The following is a 10355-nucleotide window of genomic DNA, read 5'->3' on the forward strand; positions in this document are numbered from 1 at the left end:
TCAAAACAAGGAAACAAACAAAAACCAGTAGAACAGAAGCTGGTTCTTTGAAAGAATTAACAAAATTGATAAACCACTAGCCAGTTGGATCAAAAAGAAAAAGGAAAGGACCCAAATAAAATCAAGAATGAAAGAGGAGAGATCACAACTAACACAACAGAAATAAACCAATAATAAGAGATTATGAGTAATTATATGACAATAAAATGTGCAATCTGGAAGAAATGCACAAATTCATAGAAATATATAAGCTACCAAAACTGAAACAGGAAGAAATAGAAAATTTAAACAGACCCATAACCAGTATAAAATCGAATTAGTAATAAAAAAATCTCCCAAAAAACAAGAGTCCAGGGCCAGATGGCTTTCCGGGGGAATTATACCAAACATTTAAGGAAGAGTTAATACCTATTCTCTTGAAGCTGTTCCAAAAAACAGAAATGGAAGGAAAACTTCCAAACTCTTTCTATGAAGCCAGCATTACCTTGATTCCAAAACCAGACAGAGACCCCCCATAAAAAGGAGAACAATATACCAATTTCCCTGATGAACATGGATGCAAAAATCTTCAACAACATATTAGCCAACCAGATCCAACAATACATCAAAAAAATTATTCACCACGAGCAAGTGGGATTTATACCTGGGATGCAGGGCTGGTTCAATATCTGCAAAACAATCAATGTGATTCATCACATCAATAAAAGAAAGGACAAGAACCACATGATCCTCTCAATAGATGCAGAGAAAGCATTTGACAAAACACAACATCGTTTCTTGGTAAAAACCCTCAAGAAAGTAGGGATAGAAGGATTATACCTCGCAATCATAAAAGCCATATATGAACGACCCAACGCTAATATCATCCCCAATGGGGAAAAACTGAGCACTTTCCCCCTAAGGTCAGGAACAAGACAGGGATGTCCACTCTTGGCACTATTATTCAACATAGTATTGGAAGTCTTAGCCTCCGCAATCAGACAACACAAGGAAATAAAAGGCATCCAAATCAGCCAGGAGGAGGTCAAACTTTCACTCTTAGCACATGGAATGAAACTCTATATGGAAAACTCAAAAGATTCCACCAAAAAACTGCTAGAACTGATCCACGAATTTAGAAAAGTGGCAGGATATAAAATCAATGCACAGAAATCAGTTGCATTCCTATACACCAACAATTAAGCAACATAAAGAGAAATCAAGGAATTGATCCCATTTACAATTGCACCAAAAACCATAAAATACCTAGGAATAAATCTAACCAAAGAGGTGAAAAATCTATACACTTAAAACTTTAGAAAGCTTATGAAAGAAATTGAAGACACAAAAAAAATGGAAAAATACTCCATGCTCCCGGATAGGAAGAACAAATATTGTTAAAATGTCAATAGTATCTAAAGCAATCTACATATTCAATGCAATACCTATAAAAATAACACCAGCATTCTTCACACAGCTACAGCAAACAATCATACAGTATGAAAAGACCCTGAAGAGCCAAAGCATCTTGAAAAAAGAAAACCAAAGCAGGAGGCATCACAATCCCAGACTTCAAGCTGTATTACAAAGCTGTAATCAAGACAATATGGTACTGGCACAAGAACAGACACTCAGATCAATGGAACAGAATAGAGAACCCAGAAATGCACCCCAAGATGTATGGCCAACTAGCCTTTGACAAAGCAGGAGAGAATATCCAATGGAATAATGACAGTCTCCTCAGCAAGTGGTGCTGCGAAAACTGGACAGCAACATGCAGAAGTATGAAACTAGACCACTTGCCCATACCATACACAAAAAGACACTCAAAATGGATGAAAGTCCTAGATGTAAGATAGGTAGCCATCAAAATCCTCGAGGAGAAAGCAGGCAAATAACTCTTTGACCTTGGCCTCAGCAACTTCTTACTCAACACGTCTCTGGAGGCCAGGGAAACAAAAGCAAAAATGAACTATTGGGACCTCATCAAAATAAAAATCTTCTGCACAGTGAAGGAAACAATCAGCAAAACTAAAAGGCAACCAACAGAATGGGAGAAGATATTTGCAAATGACATATCAGATAAAGGATTAGTATCCAAAATCTATAAAGAACGTATCAAATTCAACACCCAAAAAGCAAATAATCCAGTGAACAAATGGGCAAAGACATGAATAGTCACTTCTCCAAGGAAGATAACCAGATGGCCAACCAACACATGAAAAAAATGTTCAACATCACTCATCATCAGGGAAATACAAATCAAAACCACAATGAGATACCACCTCACACCTATCAGAATGGCTACCATTAACAACTCAGGCAACAACAGATGTTGGCGAGGATGCGGAGAAAGAGGAACTCTTTTGCATTGTTGGTGGGATGGAAACTGGTGCAGCCACTCTGGAAAACAGTATGGAGGTTCCTCAGAAAGTTAAAAAGAGGACTACCCTACAACCCAGCAAGTACACTACTAGGTATTTATCCAAGGGATACAGGTATGCTGTTTTCAAGGGACACATGCACCCCAATGTTTATAGCAGCACTATCAATAATAGCCAAAGTATGGAAAGAGCCCAAATGTCCATGTCCATCGTTGGATGAATGGATAAAGAATATATATATATATATATATTTCCAAATCTTGCCATTTGGAACTATGTGGATGGACTGGAGGGTATTATGCTAAGCAAAATTAGTCACAGAAAGACAAATACCATATGACCTCACTCATATGAGGACTGTAAGAGACAAAGCAGATGAACATAAGGGAAGGGAAACAAAAATGATACAAAAACAGGAGGGGGGAAAAACATAAGAGACTCTTAAATATGGAGAACAAACAGAGGGTTACTGGAGGGGTTGTGGGAGTGGGGATGGGCTAAATGGGTAAGGAGCATTAAGGAATCTAGTCCTGAAATCACTGTTGCACAATATGCTAACTAATCTGGATGTAAATTTTAAAAAATAAAATTATTAAATAAATAAATAAATTAATTAATTAATTAATTAATTAATTTTAGCTTCATTTTTCTGAGAAACAGAGAGAGAGAGAGAGAGGGAGAGAGAAAGGCTGGACACAAGTGGGAAAGGATGCAGAGAGAGAGGGAGACACAGTATCTGAAGCAGGCTCCACGTTCAGTGCCGTCAGCACAAAGGCCAACCCAGGGTTCATACCCACAAACTGTGAGACCATGACCTGAGCAGAGGTGGGATGCTTAATCCACTGAGTGACTGAGGCACCACAAAAAAAGTCTGACCTATAAGGAACATCACTGCTACATCGCTGATGAAGGGATGTAGAAGGGGCACATGTATGACCCCCTCCTGTGCTGTGGTGGGGCAGAGTGCATGAGTGACACAACTCCTTTGCTGAGGCGACGACGCAACGGTGACACCCCCCCCTCCCCAAGGGCAGGGGCACATGCGTGAACCCCCTCCTGTGCCGAGGGGTGATGGGGCGCATGCATGAACCCCCACACTCATTGAGGGGAGCAGAGCGCAGGCAAGATCCCCTCTTTCGCCAAAGGGTGGGTGCAAGCATGACCTAACATTTACCCTAAGCCCTAATTCTAATCTTACCCCTAACCGTTACCTTAACAGTTGCCTGCTTCTTTAGCTGTGAAAGTGAAAAGAGCCATTCAGGAAACGTCATATTTAATAGTGGCATCACTACTCCCTCACCGATGGGTTGCAAGCGTGACACGTCTCCATCGCTGATGTAGGTGTATCGAGGCTGTCCTAGAAGGGCAAAAAATATGATTCCTGTACTGTAGGCAGCTGTTAGGGATGCAGTGATGAGCATTCATAGTAGGGCTCAGGCATTGGTATATGATCTTAAGATCTGAATACCAAAAGTAGACAATCAACTCCGAAGTTGGGACCAGGTGAATTTCACAAGAGAAGCAATAATGCTAGTATGTGCAACAAGAAATATTTGTCCTTGTATCAGCTTCTATCAGAGCGAATAACCATGGATAGTTAACAATAAGATGAAAATAACCTAACTGTAAAGTCGATATCAAAGCAATTGTTGACCCAACACAGATAGGCAATCAAGGAAAGATGAAAAGAAGTAAAGGAACTCAGCGAACACAAACCCTGCCTGTTTACCAATAAAATCACGTCTAGCATTTCTAGTACTAGAGGCCATGCCTGCCCAAGGAGATTTGTGAAACGGCTTTGGTATCCTGACCATGCAAAGGTAGCATAATCACTTGTTCCCTAAATAGTGACTCATATGCATGGCCACACGAGGGTTTTACAGTCTCTTCAAATGGGTGAAACAGACCTTCTCATGAAGAGGCGGGAATAGGACAAGAGTCAAGAAGACCTATGGAGCTGCTTTAAACTGTTTTTACCTTCATTTCATCCCTCAAAGAGAGAGGGAGAGAGAGCTAAATGTTTTTAGCTTCATTTCATCCCTCAGAGAGAGAGGGAGAGAGAGAGAAAGACAGAACACGAGCGGGGAAGGGGCAGAGAGAGAGGGAGACACAGTATCTGAAGCAGACTACACATTCAGAGCTGTCAGCACAGAAGCCCACCCAGGGATCAAACCCACAAACCGTGAGACCATGACTTGAGCGAAGTGGGACGTTTAATCCACTGAGCAACCGAGACACCACAAAAAACATCTGACCTAAAAGGAACATTACCTCTATATCACCGATGAATGGACGCAAAAGGGGCACCTGTGTGACCCCCTCCTGTGCTGAGGGGAGGCAGAGCACATGAGTGACACCATTCCCTCCCCGAGGCGACGGTGCAATGGTGACCCCCTCCTTCACCACGGGGGGTGGGGGGGAGGCCATGCTGAACCCACTCCTGTGCAAAGGGGGGCACGCTAATGCCTGAAAACCTTCCATGCCCAGGGGGGAGGAAGCATGACCCAAGTCTTACCCTACCCCTGATGGTAATGCTAACCCTAACCCTTACCTTAAGAGATGTGTTTCTTCAGCTGTGAATGTGAAAAGAACCATTCATGTAACATCACATTTAATAGTGACATCACTACTCCCTCCTTAAGGGGTGACCCTCTCACCCACTGATGGGGGCATGGGGGCGAGGCGAAAGCCTCAAACACCTCATGGGCTGAGAGGGGCGGGGCACCTGTGCAAACCCTCCTCGCAGAGCGGGGTTGTGCACGTGCATCACACCCTCCCACCACAAGGAGTGGCTGTGCACACGTGTGAACACCTACCGTGCCAAGGTGAGTGGGGCACATGCGCGAACGCCCTCCCTGGCTGATGAGGGGTTGTGTGTCTGCGCAAATGCCCTACCTCACAGAGCGTAGGTTGTGGGCATGCATGAACACCTTTCTGCCACAGGGGCTGTGTGCATATGAAGGGGGGCTGTACGCATGCATGAACACCCTTCCATGCCAAGGGAAGTGGGGTGCATGCGAGATTGCCCTCTCTCCCTGATTGGGGGGGGGGGGGTGCATGTGCAGACACCCCACCTCGCTGAGCCTGGTCGTGCTCATGCGTCAACACCCATCCTCAACTAAGGGGTGCTGTGCACATGTGTGAACACCCTCCTGCACCAAGGGGAGTGGGGAGCATGTATGAACGTCCTCCGTGGCTGGGGGGTGTTGTGTGCATGTGCGAATGACTACCTCCCAGGGAGAGGGTTGTGCGCTCCCTAGAACACCCTCCCGCCACGAGGGGGAACAGTGCGCATGCATGAACACCCTCTGCCAAGGCGGGGGTGGGGGATGGATGCTTGAACCTTTCGGCACCGAGGGGAGTGGGGCACATGCGCGATCGCCCTCCCTGGCTAAGGGGGTGTTTTGTGCATGTGCAGATGCCCTACCTCACCCAGCAGGGCTGTGTGCATGCGTGAACAACCTTCTGCCACGAGGGGGCGCTGTGAGCATGCGTGAACTCCCTTGCGGAGGGGGTCTGTGCACATGCACAAATGCCCTACCTCATCCAGGGGGTTGTGCACATGCGGGAAAACCCTCCCGCCAGGAGGAAGGGCTGTGCGCATGCGTGAACATCCTCTGGCATTGAAGGACACGGAGATGCATAGTTTGCACCTTCCCTCCCCGAAGACCGGTGATGCACATGCGTGAAACCCCATCCCCAGTGAATGGGCGAGGCGCATAGCGCAACACCCTCCCCTGCCTGAGTGCCGTTTGGTGCGTGGGTGAACGCACTCCAATACCAAAGGGGGGGCGCACTAATGCTTGAAAACCTCCCGTGCGCAGGGAGGAGTTGGCTTGACCTAACCCTTGCCCTACCCCTGATGGTAATGCTAACCCAAACCCTTATCTAAAGAGTTGCATGTTTCTTCACCTGTGAAAGTGGAAAGAACCTTTCATGAAACATCACATTTAAAAGTGACATCACTACTTCATCCCTGAGGGGTGTAGCTGTGCATGAGTGAAACTCTCACGTGGGAACCTGAGGAGAGGCAGAAGTGTATACACCACCTCTTGGGCCCAGTGGGTCGGGGCGATTTGTGAACATCCTACCTTGCAGAGGGTGGGTTCTGCTCAGTTCCATGCCAACAGAATTGGGGCACATGAGCAAAAGGCCTACGTCACTGATGGGGCATGATGTTCGTGCGCAGAGGCCCAGCCCAGGGGAGCAGCATTGTGAGCATGAGTGACCACACTTCTGTCATGAGGCGTGCTGTACGTATACGTGAGCAAGCTTACCAGCAAGAAGGGACTGCACGCATACTTCAACATCCTTCCGCACGGTTGAACGTGGGGACCATGTGCGATCACCCTCTCTCTTTGAGCGGAGGTTTTACGTATGCACAGACACATTACCTCTCCATGCCTGGTTAAGAGCATGCACCAGCAGCCATCCAATACCAAGCTATACTGTACCCATGTATGAAACAACACCCTCCCGCTCCCATAGTGGGGAGTATGCGCAAACACCCTTCCTAATGCTTGAACCCCTCCTGTGCCAGGAGAGAAGTGGCTTGAATTAACACTTACTCTACTCCTGATGGTAACCCTAATCTTAGCTAACCCTAACTTTAATCTCCTAACCCTAACCGCATAACCCTAATCTCTAACAATAAACCCCAAGTCCTAAGCCTCAAACACTAAACCCTAACCACTAGCCTTAACCTTCTAACCCTAACCCCCCCTAAACCTAACCCTCTAACTCTAACCCTAAACCCTAATGCCAAACCCTAACTGCTAACCCTAACCCTCTAACACTAAACCATAACCCCTAACCCTCTAATCCCCTAACCCTAACAAGTAACCCTCACCCTCTAACCCTAATCCTCTAACCCTAACCCCCTAACCCTAACCCACTAACACTGAACCCTAACCCTACACCCTAACCCTGACCCCTAACCCTTATCCCTAGCCCCAACTCTAACCCCTAACCCTAACTCTAACCCCTAGCCCTAACCCCTAACCCCTAACCTGAACCCAAACCCAAACCTGAACCCTAACCCCAACCCCCCCATTTCTAAATCCAACCTTCCCTAACCCTCAACCCTAACCCTTAAACCCTCACCTCACCTTGATCCTGACCCTTTACCCTGACTTTATACCCTGACTTTCACCTTGATTCTCAATTTACTCACCTCTTCTTAACCCTGATTCTGACCCTTAACCCCTACCTTTATCTTTTACTTTGGCCATAACCCTGAATGTCACTGTAACCTTTACCCATCCTCATCCCATCCCCATAATTTATTCTGGACACAGCCATAGTTCTTTAAACCCTAATACCTTTTCTAGTCATATAACATCAATACAACACAAAACCAGAAAAAAAAAACATATTTGTATCCCTTTAAATACAGATCTAACAATCCTCCAGAGAATACAGCGATATAAAACCAAAGCACATAAAAGAGTCACGCACCATAAGCAAGTCTACCCCAGACATTCAAGGGTTATTCAACACGCTAAAGCCAAGCATTGTTATGCACATTTTTTTAAATGAAAACACGTGATCATATTAATTGATACAGAAAAAGCTCTAAACAAAATCCAATGCTAGTTTATGATATACACACAAGAAAGAATAAAGAGTAATTTGTTTAATAAACCTAGAGCAAAAATCATTCTCACTTTTGAAGACTGTAAGGTTTCCTCTGATACCGGGAACAAGACCAAGATGCAGGCTTTTCACTCATTACTCAATACTGTACTGAAAGTTCTATCCAGAGCAACGAGGAAAAAAAAAGTCATCCACATGTGAAAGGAAAAGGTAGAACTACATCTATTCAGAAACCAGAGATGACATCATCTTATATAAAGGACTTCCAAAAAACTCAACAAAAATTACTGGAGTTAGTCACCTAATTCAGGAAAGTTACAGGGCAAAATTTTGATGCACAAATATCTCACTTATTTTTATACACTAACAATGAATCCTATGAAGAAGAATTTAAGAAAACAATTCCATTTTAGGTAACATCATCAATAAAATACTTGGTAAAAGATGTAAAAACACTGCTGAAAGAAATTAAAGATGATCTGAAATGTACTATTGCTACATGGCGATAATGCACAATGCAACATGTAGATTCAATGTGATTCCCAGGAAAATTCACAAAGGCCTCTGAGAAGAAATGCACAAGCTAATCCTGACAGTCATGTGGAAAATCAAGGGACTACAAAATAAATAAAACAATCAAAAAAATAAAAGGTAGAAGCTCATACTTCCCAATTCAAATCTTCAAACAAAGCAACAGTAAATAAACATTGTGATACTGTCATAAACGTATACATACAGATCAGTGGGATTTAATTGAAAACACAGAAATACACCCTTTCGTCTATGGTCAACTGAATTTTGACAAGGGTGGACAACATGCCATTATGGATACAATGGTCTTTGCGACAAAAGGGTGCTAGACAACTGACTATCACATGCGCAGAGGAATGAAATTGGACCCTTACCCTCACACCACATACAAACATTAACTCAAAGTGGATCAAAAACTCAAATGTAAGAGGTAAACTTATAAACTCTAGAAGAATAAATGGGGATAAATCTTCATGAGCATTGAGTTTAACAATGCTCTTAGAGCTGACACCAAAGCACAAGCAAGGGGAAAAAAGTAGATAATTAGTTTCCTCAACATTAAAAACCTTTGTAGATCAAAAGGTGCTATCCCAAAAGTGAGAAGACAATACCTAGAAGGGAAGAAAATATTCGCACATTATTTGTGTTGTAAGAGTCTGTTATACAGAATATATAAAGAGCTTTTACGACTCATCATCAACAATAACAACAACAAACAAGTTTTAAAATGGACAAAGGACTCAGATGTACCTTTCCCCAGGGAGATCATGGTGAATAGACATGTAAAGATGTTAAACATCATTAGTCCTTATGGAAATGGAAGATTTGAACCACCGTTAGCTAGCCTTTTACACACACTAAAATCGCTATAATCAAGAAAACTACAAAATAACAAATGTTGGCAAAGATATTGACAAATTGGAACCCTTAATGTGGAAATGTAAAATGGTGGAGCCTATGTGTAAAATAATTTGGCATTTCCTCAAAAAGATAACAACACAGGGGCGCCTGGGTGGCGCAGTCGGTTGAGCGTCCGACTTCAGCCGGGTCGCGATCTCGCGGTCCGTGAGTTCGAGCCCCGCGTCGGGCTCTGGGCTGATGGCTCGGAGCCTGTTTCCGATTCTGTGTCTCCCTCTCTCTCTGACCCTCCCCCGTTCATGCTCTGTCTCTCTCTGTCCCAAAAATAAATAAAAAACGTTGAAAAAAAAAAAAAAAAGTTGAAAAAAAAAATTTAAAAAAAAAAAAAAGATAACAACACAGAATTACCATATGGCTCAATAACTCTACTCTTAGATGTAGATCCCAATGAATTGAGAACAGTACTTTAAAAAAAGAGCACGTGCACAAACATATACAGCAGCACTGTTCACAGTAGTGGAATGGTAGAAACTATGCCAATGCCCCGCGGTGGGTGAATGGATAAACAAACTGGGGCAAACCCACGAACAGCAATATCATTCTGTCCTATAAAGGAATGAAGAAACATGGTGAGGCTGTAGAGAACAGTGCAGTGGTTCCTCATAAAGTTAACGCAGGACTCCACCTCTGCACACACGTACCCAGAAACTGAAAGCGAAGCCTTGAGCCCTCATTCCTGTTCCTGTGTTCATAGCCGCTTCTTCACAGCAGCTAAAACATGGAAGCAACCCAAGTGACGCCGGACAGATGAATAAATAAACAAGATGTGATCTCTACGCAATGGAACAGGCTCAGCCTCACAAAGGAAGGGAATTCTGACACCTGTTACAACATGGACTGAACCTTGCAGTCATCGTCCTGAGGGAAATACGCCAATCACAGGAGGTCAAATACTCTCTTCTTTCCAAATAAACCCGCTTTTGCTGGGAGAAACTGGAGGTGTTGTTT

General features: G+C 43.9%; 1 long non-coding RNA gene across 1 annotated transcript in view; it reads right to left on the reverse strand.

The window, feature by feature from the left end:
- LOC122199548 overlaps positions 1-10140 on the reverse strand; it is a 79558-nt gene extending 69418 nt beyond the window's left edge. The window contains exons 1-2 of the long non-coding RNA XR_006193554.1: positions 10049-10140; positions 3575-3720 (exon numbers count right to left, since the gene is read on the reverse strand). This is a non-coding gene — a long non-coding RNA (uncharacterized LOC122199548). The remainder of the gene's footprint in view (positions 1-3574; positions 3721-10048) is intronic.
- Between the last annotated feature and the right edge of the window lie 215 nt (positions 10141-10355).

The sequence above is a fragment of the Panthera leo genome, chromosome D1, assembly GCF_018350215.1.
Source record: "Panthera leo isolate Ple1 chromosome D1, P.leo_Ple1_pat1.1, whole genome shotgun sequence".
Classification (NCBI taxonomy): domain Eukaryota; kingdom Metazoa; phylum Chordata; class Mammalia; order Carnivora; family Felidae; genus Panthera; species Panthera leo.